The sequence below is a fragment of the Macrotis lagotis genome, chromosome 3 (assembly GCF_037893015.1).
Source record: "Macrotis lagotis isolate mMagLag1 chromosome 3, bilby.v1.9.chrom.fasta, whole genome shotgun sequence".
Classification (NCBI taxonomy): domain Eukaryota; kingdom Metazoa; phylum Chordata; class Mammalia; order Peramelemorphia; family Peramelidae; genus Macrotis; species Macrotis lagotis.
In genome coordinates, this window is record NC_133660.1 from 186,671,470 (window position 1) to 186,683,482 (window position 12,013).

At 34.5% G+C, this 12,013-nt stretch overlaps 1 long non-coding RNA gene across 6 annotated transcripts in view; it reads right to left on the minus strand.

Annotated features, from left to right (window-relative positions):
* Positions 1 to 12,013, minus strand: part of LOC141516365 (uncharacterized) — a 105,993-nt gene that overhangs the window by 80,035 nt on the left and 13,945 nt on the right. The gene's annotated exons all lie outside the window — the stretch shown is intronic.

Consider the following 12,013-nt stretch of genomic DNA (forward strand, 5'->3'; position numbering starts at 1 on the left):
CTGAACTATATAAAATCTGAGTTCGAATTCTACCTCAGATACTTAGTGAGTATTTAAACATATTTGTCCCTTTGTTAACATAAAATTGAGGCACTTTGATCTAAAAATTGTCAAGATCCTCTTCTAACTCTAAGTTCATGATGCTACGACTAAAGTGAACAGAATAAATCATAATAATAAAATAATAGCATAGAGGTCTATTAATTCAACCTTTATTTGATGTGAGTATCATCTTGCTTCTGATAAAAGGCTTCAGTGATAGAATTATATACTAATGATTCCATTTTGCCCAATTTCTTATTGTGAGGTTATGGATAATTTTTTTGAAAACTTTTTATAATGCTCATTCAGTGGACCTAGTTTTGTCTATAGATAGATATTCATCTTTAGTAAGAAAGACCTTTAGAAATATAATAACAATTATTATTTTCCTTCCTTTTTACTTCCACGGACTGAACATACATGATTCCATATAAATCATGTCAATAAGAATGTGCTATTTGTATTTGCCAGGTGCTAGATACTGTACTGATTTGTGGGAATACAATGTAAACAAAAAAAAAGACAATTAATGAGCTTACATTTTTAATAGAAGTCAACGTATAAAAGGAAGCTGAGAAGTAGAAGGGAGAAAGATATAGGGGGACTATGGTGAAGTAAAAGAAAAGAGTCAGGTATAGAAACCATAGTGGAATGAAGTCATGCCTCTCCTGGGCACATTTTTTAAAATGAAGGTTCTAGTTAGAAAAGGTTGATTAGAAGAAAGGGGAGGAGCACAGAGGAGGAGAGAGATCTTTCAGGTTGGAAGTCTACTGAAGCATTGAGGGTTCTAAGAGTCAGATGTAGAGTCTCAAGAGGAATGAAAGACATAAAAAATTTTTGTCATCTTGATTGCCTTCCTCTGGATGTTCTGAAATCTCTTAAAATGTGGTACTTGGAAGTACCCAGGTGTGATCTGACTAATCTAGAATAAAATTATCTCTTACTTTGTTCTAGAAATATATCAAGAGGTAAATATAATCTCTAACTTTTTAAACTTTTCACAATGTTGATTCATTTAATGCCACAGACCCTCAGAGATCAGGTCTCCAAATCTTATCTACCTCTAGCAGACACAGGAACCTAAGTTCCTATTGTCCTTAAATGGTTCCTTTCAACCTGTTTTCTTGCCACTGCTTCTTAAGATAAATAATTGGCATTTTTTTTGTTTGTTGTCTTGCTCCCTGACACCTTACACCACCTTTATGTAGATGTTGTTAAAGTTTTTGCAACTAAGTATGAGATGTATATTTATGAGGAATACAACAACCTGGATAAGGCAGCAAGATCCAGTCAAAAGAGTTAAGAAAATTAGGATACAAACCCCTCTTCCTCTGACATATACTAACTGGCTCTATGCCTCTGGTCAAGTTACTCAAACTTTTAGTATTTCAGGTAAGTCCCTAAGAATGACTAAGCAGCAGGAAAGATGTAGGTATAGAGGAAGTTTCTTAACTGGGAGCAACCCATGCCAATTAATGTCCTGTCAATAAATGTAAACAAAGGGACAGGATTGTCTTTGTTTTTCCTGGTATGAGCAGGCTGACACATATCATTCAATTATGTTGGACTCATCAATATATGGGCTTTTCTTGGCAAAGATACTGGAGTGGTTTGTCATTTCCTTCTCTGATGGATTAGTCAAAAAAAAGTTAAGTGACTTGCCCAGGGTCACACAGTTAGTGTCTGAGGTTAGTTTTGAATTCAGATCTTGATTTCAGGCCTAGTGCTCCATTCACAGAGGTATCTAGTTGGTCATCTCTTGGCAACTAGACGATGCCCAGAGTAGAGTACTGGCCCTCAAGTAAGAAGGACTAGAGTTCAAATTTGACCATAGACACTTACTAGCTGTGTCATCCTGGGCAAGTCACTTAACTTTTGTTTGCTCATATTCAGGGTCATTTCCAGTACTGAACACAAATTGCTTCAGAGAATAAAGTGAGGCTGGTAACTTTGTGCAGCAATCCCCTCACTCAAATCCATTTCATGTTCTTGTCATGGTATCACTTCACTGATGTCATGGTCTTCTTTGAAAATGAATGACAGAGCATCATTTAACATCTAATAAGTGTCCCATGAGACCTGGGGATACAATCAAGAAAAAAGAGAAGCAGTGCATACCCTCAAGGAGCTTACCATTCATTCAGGGTAAACTTCATACAAAAAGGAAGCTGTGTAGGGGAAGGGGGAGAGTGGCCAGGGAAGGATTATTAAAGAAACTTTATAGGTTTTTAGATTTGTATTGTTACTTCTGTTCCTACCCCCAAAATATACCTATTAATATGTCTTCATTCTTCAATCTTGTCCTAGTTCAATTTTTCACGTTTTGTTTTCAGATTCATCCTACCCATTTCTGTTTAAACTTAATGGCTGAAAAAGCTCTTGATATGGAAAGAGCAGAACTGTGACAGATAACCATTCTCTTTAAAACCTTACTCTGGCCACCCTTGGGATTCAGGGCTATTGAGAACTTAAAATTGCTTGGACAATCTTAAAGAAACTATAGTTATCTATTCCTTTTTCCTCACTCAGGCTGCCCCTTCTCAACATGACCTCCAAATATACATTATCTTTCAAAACATTTTCCCTTCACTTTCTTTTTTGACTGCCCAAAACAAACACGTAAGGGAGTATAATAACTGGCTCTTATTTCCTGGCAAACCTTGTTAATTTATCTATTATTCTAGATAGAAATTTGAGTTCTTATATCTAGCTATAATGGGCACTAGAATGAGGATTGGGTTGAAAAACATTTAACAACTGGCTGGGGGGGGTGGGGAATGTATCCTCAGACTTTTAAATTAAATCTACATATCATTTTAAATCTCTAAAAAATCAGGAAATTAATAAATCAAGTCCTGATTATAAAATTTTCCAATTTCTCAATGGACAAAATTCCCAAAGCACACAATGAATTTTAATAGTTGTCTCAAGAGTCACTATGGAATAGTTTGAGTATACTTCTGGCCAGGGGCATCAAATTACACTACCACTAACTTGTTTCTTGACTTTCAGTTCATGTGGTTCCTGTCAATCACATGTTCTCACCCTAAGAAATTCTTGTAACTTGTCCTTCAGTAGAACTTTCAGAGCAGATATGTAATCTATGATTTTATCTAGCTAGGTCTTTTATATGAAACCCAACACTGTGTTAAAACTATCACTACCTCTCCTTATTTGACACCCCACTTCCTCTTCTAAACATCCATTCCTTTGATCATATTCTTTGGACCACTTCCAATGCCATGGGTAATTCTGGGAAATAGGCTGAAGTCTACTACTACCCACCATACATATTGCAATTGTTCTTCAAATGACCCATAGTATTTATTCTTCAGAAATTGTGACGCTGCATAATCCATAGCCTATAGCTTTGTTGTATTTCCCACTTTTCTATACACCTAATATAAATCTAATGAGTAAGCATGATGAAAGGGATAGAATATTTGTTTATAAATAGGAAAAATATTGCTACAAATTTGCCTCTGTCACTTCTTGGTTTTGAGATCATAGACAAATCACTTTAAATTCTTTGATACTCAGTTTCTTTATTCATACATGAAAATGAATATAAAAAGGAAGATCCCTTTAGTACTTCTTTACCAAGGAGGTACTCAATGTACATGGATAATTTTACAAATTGTATGGCACCAAATAAATGTCTATCTGGAGGTGATTTCTTTATACAAGTTAAACTTTGAAACAGTGAGAGTCTATGTTGATATGGTAGTTTACCTTGTCCTATTTCCCAATTTAAAAAAAGAGAATTGCTTGAATAAGTCAAATTTGAGATGTTATCATGAATTTTATTTTTCACATAGCAAGTATTTCATTTTCTTTTAGTGATATTTCAAATACTCTGGTGGGAGAACAAATATTTTAAAAAGTGATTGTGGCATGAAAAGTCTATTTATAACATTTGCATCTGTTCTCCTTCCTATAAAGCTAATGACCTTACAGATTGTTTGCATTTTCTTCCAGTAGTCTCATTCATTCATTTGTTCATTCATTCATTGAATCACCAGAAGTGAGTAGTAATCAATCTTCTTTGGGGACAAGGGGGGAATGAGGAGAATGTGAGGAGGACCTATGGATCTCTCTATTTCACCATAGGCTGGAAGTTTAACCAAGCACTTTTGATCCCAGTCCCAACACTGACTGGCAAGAAAATTTTAATCTACTCCTGTTTTCAACATGGGTCAGTTTGCCCCTTCTTATATAATATTTCAGTCCTATACTTGCAAAGACTGACCATATTGGGGTTGTTACTGTTACATATACCCCATTAGCTTTATTATTTTTAAATTTATGCACATGTATATTTTGAAGTTACAAAATTTCCTTTCCCTCTCCCTTCCTACCATCCTCCCCTCAGAAGTGAAAAGTCAGGTTAGCATTGTAAATACATATTTTTGATAAACATGTTTACAGATTAGTAATGTTCAGAATGAGAAATTAAGATTAAGGGAAAGGGATACATAAGAAATAATGTTTATTAAGTGTTCTTCAGATTCTGAAGTTGTTTGTTTTTTGCATGTGTTTTGTTTTGTTCTGTTTTTCTTCCATTTGTTGGGGATAATATAGTCTGTAGCCAGTCTAATACAGTTATCCTAGCTCTCTGAACTGCTGAGAGAAACTGCTTCTATCAGGGTTGATCATCTCCCAATGTTGTTGTTAATGTGTACATTGTTTTCTTGGTTCTGCTCCCTTCACTCAGCAGCAGATCCTGTAAGTCATTACATGCTTCTCTAGACTTTGACAATTTGTGGTTTCTTATAGAACAATAGTATTCTATGGTATTCATGTACCATAACTTGTTTAGCCATTCCCTAATTCATAGGCCACCACATTAGTTTTAGAAGTATTGCAGTTTCTAACTTTCAGAAACAAGTGATTTGAAGTCTCTGTCTCTCTAGCTTTACAGACTACAGGTATATTGGATATGTATTAAGAAGGCAGCATCACATCTTTGCCCACATCATGTATACATGAAACCATCTGTCTACTGATGAAGAGGGAATGAATAATCCCCATGATTCATTACTTTACTCTGGGGACAAAATCTGCTTCACACATACATACACATTCACTCACATACATACCCTGATACTTGTGGATCTTTTTTATGATTCAGTGGAATGGCATTCAATAGACCCTCCTTCAGAGGGTCAAGATTTCCTCTCTATCCTTCATATGTCCATCAACTTATTACATAATGACTACGTGACGAGCTTTATATATCCACTATGTGCAGTTATTCAGAATTTCCTTTCCTTACCTTCTTCCAAGACACATTCTTTCATTCTTCAGCTTTGCTTACATATATCTCTGCCTTCTCATTTTTTGAAACTTTTGAGATGATTTTTTATGATCTCTTAAAATATTCATCAACTTCCCTAACAAACTAGGGTATAAGCAAGTGTTTTTAAAAATCATTTTAAACTACTCTTCAACCAGAAATCCCTTCTTCTAGACACTGAGATTTCTTCTAGTTGAAATGTAAAAATAATTCCTAAAGGTTAGTGGGCAACTCAATTGTTTTTTATGCCTTCTTTTATGAAATAGGCTATGGTTGCTATGCTAAATAGTTTCTCTTAAGAACTGCAGCTGCATGGGGCGGCTAGGTAGTGCAGTGGACAGAGGACCGGCCCTGGACTCAGGAGTACCTGAGTTCAAATCCAGCCTCAGACATTTAATAATTACCTAGCTGTGTGGCCTTGGGCAAGCCACTTAACCCCATTTGCCTTGCAAAAACCTAAAAAAAAAAATAGAATTGCAGCTGCTAATTGTCCCTGAATAGTGCTGGTGACCAAAAATCTTTTGGTACACTTCCTTCTCCAAGTATCTCATCCTACACCAGGCTAAGTCGTCCAGGTGTTAGCAATCATAAATAAGAGAGAGAGACAATTAAAAAAACTTGATTTAAATATTCAAAAGATATTCACCTCTTTTCTGTTGGTCCACCTGCTATCATGGGAGTGATCTAAAGCAAAGATTAAATGCAAAGGATAAAAGGTCCTCGTATCTAGCATATATAGTCCTATCAGCAACTCCAAATATATATTTGTATGTGTACATGGGAGAGAGATCAAGTCTGTTTGGTTGGAGCAGGATTGTACCTGATCTTTATTAATTCAAAGAGAAATGAATGAAGGCCTGTAAACATCTAGAATGGTTTAATCTATGTGACTACAACAGTGTTGATCAATTTCCTTGAAAAACAAACATTTATAATTTTTGCAAGATATTCTGCACAATTATTTAATGTAATAGATGTTTGATAACTTAGTCACTTTTAAAAAATTATTTTCACCCATATGCACATGTATATTTTTAAATCACAAAAGTTCCTTCCACCCTCCCTTCCCATACCCATCCCTTTAGCAATGAACAGTCAGGTTAGCACTGTACATACATATTTTGATAAACATGTTTACAGACATGTTGTTTTAGTTTTGTGGAATTAGGATTAAGGGAAAGACATACATGAGATAATTTTAATAAAGTGTTCATCGGATTCTGAAGGGTTATTTGTGTGTGTGTGTGTGTGTGTGTGTGTGTGTGTGTGTGTGTGTCTGTATATTTTGTTTCATTTCATTTTTTTCCCTGTGGATAGGAATAACGTAGTACATAGCTGGTCTAATACACTTGTCCTAGCTCTCTGAACTGCTGAGAGGAGCTGGTTCTATCAAAATTGTTCATCCCACAATGTTGTTGTCAATGTGTACATTGTTCTCTTGGTTCTACTCCCTTCGCTCAACATCAGATCCCATAAGTCATTCCATGCTTCCCTAGAGTCTGACCATGTATGGTTTCTTATAGAACAATAGTATTCCATATTATTCATGTACCATATCCTAGCTAGTTCCCCAGATGAGCTTCCCCTCGATTTCCAATTCTTTTCCACTACAAAAAGCTGCTATAAATATTTTATAACATGTAGGACTTTTCCCTTTTTTATATCTTCTTTATATAAAACTAGAATTAGAATTTCTGGGTCAAAGGGTATGAACAGTTTTATTGCTCCTTGGTCATAGTTCCAGATTGCTCTCCAGAAAGGCTGGAGATTACCTTGTCATTTTATCATCTAATTTGACCTGCATTTTAGAGGACAGAGAACTTAATTTTAAGTTAGGAAGAATTGGGTTAAATTACAGACTATTAGGCATCCTGTCTGTGTGATATTAGACTTATCATTCACATTCTTAAGTGTCACAAATAACTAATTAAAATGATATAGATGGATAGAAAATTGGCACTATTGATTATATTTTGAATATATCTAGATGAAATCACAGATTCAAATAAAAACTTAAAAAACTACATGAGTCAAATAGTCATCTGAGAGATGGGGTTTGCAACCTGGGATTTCATCCATGTAGGAAAATTTCAGTGAGAAAATTTCCTCTACCAATATATATCAGCAATTCTTCTAAAGTGTGCAATGTTAAAGAATTCTAATGCATTGTATAGAAATAGAACATTAATATAGTTAAAATACTAAGCAGGCAAGACTCTAGACTACCTAGGTAGCTGCTTGTCGACATAACCCTAAAGGAGTATCATGGGGAAAAAATGCTTATCTTGGAAATATACTCAGTGATTAGTGACTTCAGATGGATCTCAGTGCTATTCTTTCCTTGTCCTGAGACAGTTTAGTAATCTTACATGGAGGAGATTTTCAAATTAATGTGACCCAAAGATAAGTCTGAGAGGTATAGGTTATTTTGGAAACATGACCAGAAATCCCAATAGTCTTATTAACCTCATTTGGAACCAGTCAGTCTTTTAAATTATAGAAATATCATACCATTATAAAATATAGGCCAAAGAGTTTGTATGCATATTCCATCTCCATTTCTTTTGGCCCTAGGATAAGTTAGAATTTTCTCTAGCTTCTATACAATCATTTGCATATAAAGAGATTACTTTAATTTTTGACAGGATAAAGTACTCAAACACTTCAATTAAGAAATATTTTCAGAACTGTGTCTATATGTGGCAAACTGTAGATACCACATCATATAGCAAGCATTTGGCAGAAAGAAATTTGAATGTTGAGGCACAAAGCATTAAAGTAGATGAGAGGGCAAATTCAACAGCATTTCTTCTGCTAACTAAATCATAAGTCCCCAATAATTTATATTTCTGTAACTCTTTAAGGTTTGCAAAATGATTACCTCACAATGATTCACTGAGATAAGGAGGACAAGCATTATCTTCATTATCCAGATGGGTATTCAAATTCAGGTATCTTGATCTGAAGTCCAATCTCCTCTCTACTTACTACTTCAAGGCACTTAACAATGAATTTGTACTCAGAAGACCTGAGTTCAAATCCAGTTAAACCACTTATCTGTGTGATCTTTGGTAAATGACATGATCTTGCTTTTCTCAATTATAAAATGGGGATCTGTGTCCCAAAGTTTTTCTAAGTATCAAAGGAGATAATATTTGTTAAGTGCTTAGCAAAGTGACTAACATACAGTAGGTGCTTAATAAATATCTGTTTCTTTCCTCTCTTCCTTGTACTTTTCTGTTCAGGAAGCAAAGTCAGATAATTTCTCTCACATTGCATAGATTATAATAGCAGAGCTGGAATCTCAAATTTCGTTATTTGTACTGTAAATACATGCCCTGAGAGCAACCCCTTGGAGATGAAGAGAATGAGGGAATAGTTGAGGCTTAAGCTGATTTGGGAGGGGGAAGTTAATATTTAAATTTTTGAATCATATTAGCTGTGTACCTATTCCAATGTGCCTGAGTTCTTTATTGATCTACCATCGATCAATGGCACTTAATCTATTTGCATTAATAACTAGGTTAGATATAAAGTAGGAAAGTAAAATTCTTACTTTGAGTCCCTCCTGCCTCCCAAAGTTTAATCACGTTCACCTATGTGATTGAGCACATTTTAGAATGTAGGAAAAACGTGATTGTAGCTGAAAGCCCCCAAGGCTCTAAACCTCTGTTCTCAACTAAAAAGCTTCATAGGATTCTGTCAACTTTTCAAAAAGTCAACCTTCCTTCCTAAAAGAGAATATGGGGATTTGTCAGTTAGATTTTTGAAGACCTAGATGAATTGACTATAGGGTCAATGCAAGAGAGCAATGTAGTTCTCTGTACTGGTTGGATTCTTAGTCACCTAAATGGCAAGATTTAAAAGATTTTAAGATACCTACTGCACAGATGACAAAAGTCCCCTATATTGTAGCTATTCTAGTGGTTCTTCTGGTTAAGACATTTTCTTCAGAAGAACAGAGAATATCATACACTACCTTACTAATACTTGGTAATAACAGATTTTGTTTTTTGGAGTTGGAATTGCACTGGTAAATTCTTTCTATGAATGCACAATAACTTGTTCACCAACTATTCTAGACTTAAAGAGTCTTTTGGGACACTCATGTCTTATTTCTTTTCTGGGATGAGAGGCCTGAATAGATAAGAGGGAGGTTTTAAATCCAAATCTTCATGATTTCTATTTTCTTGGCTTTCTATCCATTTTGCCATTAACATTGTGAAGCTCTTGGGCTACATTGTCTCATTTCAATCTCAAAACGACTCTCTTATTACATTCACTTAATGGGTTATTAAACAAGCTCATAAAGGTTAAGTGACTCGACTATGATCAGACTACCAGGAAATGTCCAAAACATGATTTGGAACCAGGTCTTCCTAATTAGAAGTCTAGGTTTTTATTCCCTATGCCTCTCCATCATTCTTATGAGGTATATCAGTACAGATCAGACTATCATATAATCAATACATAAAAGCTAGAACAAAAAGAATGGCTTGCAAGGAGCAGGCTCTGAGAAGACATTACAACAAGGGATATTTGGCAGTTAAGGAGGAAAGTAGAAGAGTTTAAGTAGAAGTTTATCACACGATAAAAGGCAAACTGGATAGGGAACTTTGAGTTCTTATAGGCCAGGGGGTTTTCAAACTTTTTTTTGGTCTCAGAATTTTATTACTCTTATAAAAAATTGAAAAATTCAAATACCTTTTGCTTATATGGTTTCTATCTATCAACATTTATCATATTAGAAACTGAAATTTCTCAGCATTATAATGAAAATAATTTTGACCTCATAAGGCCACTGAAATGATGTTAAGCCCTCTGGGGTATCAGATCATAGTTCTAGGACCTCTGATCCAGACCAAGATTATCATTTTAAAAGGGAAAAAATTGAAGTCATGAAAGGTTAAGTGGCTTATTAGGATCCTTTAGATAGTAAGTCTTAGGGCTGGAATTCTTATTATAAATGCAGTATTTTCTTCCTTTTTTCTATCAGGTTGCCTAAAGAAGCAAGGAACAGAGATAATGTAAGGGCAAAATGAAATGCTCCTTATTCATCCTATACACTAGCAAATTAAATATTCCACATTAGGAAGTATAGTAAAATGGGCAGCATAGTTGAGGAGGAAGGACAAAGTCTGAAGACCAGAGTTCAAAGGCTTACTATGTCCTTTATTTTCAGCAGGTCACTGGAATTTTGTCACCTACAAATTGAAGAATATTATAGGATAGATGATCTCTAAGATCCTGATAGTGTTAAATTACGTTTTTTTAATTATATCAGTATTTTATTTGTTGTCCAATTATATACAATAGTAGTTTCTACAATCATTTTAGTAAAATTTTTGAATTTTACAACTTTCTCCCACCCTCTCCTCCTTCCCTTTCTCCCCAACAGAATCTTTACATTGTTTCCATGATATGCATTGATCAAAACTGAATGTGTTAAAAGAAAAACATATCCTTGAGGAAAAAATAAAATATTAAAGCTAGTTAAATTGCATAGTACAGAAGGAAATTAAAAAAAAATTGAAGGTAATGATCTTTGGTCTTTGTTTAAACTCCACAGTTTTTCTCTGGATACAGATGATATTCTCCATCACAGATATCCTAAAATGGTCCCTGATTATTGTGGTGATGGAGTGAACAAGTCCATTAAGGTTGATCATCACCCCCCATGTTGCTTTTAGGGTGTTTAATGTTCTTCTGGTGCTGCTCATCTCTCTCAGCATTGATTCACACAAGTTTTTCCAAGTTTCTCTGAAATTCCATCCCTCCTGGTTTCAATAGAACAGTAGTGTTCCATCACATACATATACCATAATTTGTCTAGCCATTCCCCAACTGTTAATTTCCAATTCTTTACCACTACAAACAAAGCTGCTATGAATACTTTTGTACACATGATGTTAGGGCTAAATTCTTATGAAACTATGAAAAGATCAATGCAAGAAAGAATTTGCCTGGGAAACTAATATGTTGGAAGCTATGAAAAACATGGTAGATGTATTTTTGTTTTGAACTCTTCTAATGGATCGATTATATTTTAAGAATTTTATGAGTATGCTAATGGTATAGTAGGGATGAATGAGGTAACATGCTATGATAGTTATTCTGTCTGCTAATTTGAGGCTGACTAATTGATGGGCTTTTACATTTTCATTTTAGTTATTTTCCAATTATAAACAATTTATTTTCTCTATTTCACAATTCTTTTCACTCCAATGAATAATTGAAAAGGAAAAAATTCATATTAAATATACATAGTCTAACAAAACAAATTGCCACATTTGTGGTGTCCAAAGAAATATGTCTGTATTTTATGTTAATCACCTCTGTTAGAGGTGGGTAACTTGCTTTTCTGCAATCCTCTGGAAAAATGGTTGATCATTGTCCTGATCAAAATTCTGAAGTCATTTTAAGATGTTTATCTTTATAATATTATAATAATTATTTTATAATATTTGCACATGTATAAATTCTTCACTTATTCACTACACTTCACTGTACATCTATTCCTAGAGACCTTCCTATTTTCCTCAGAAGCTATTGATTCTTATTCTCATTCTTATGACTTACTAACATTCCACTGCATTTATAAGCCAGAATTTGTTTAACCATTCCCCAATTTCATAATAAACACACCCCTTAGTTTAAGATTTATTGTGGTTGATT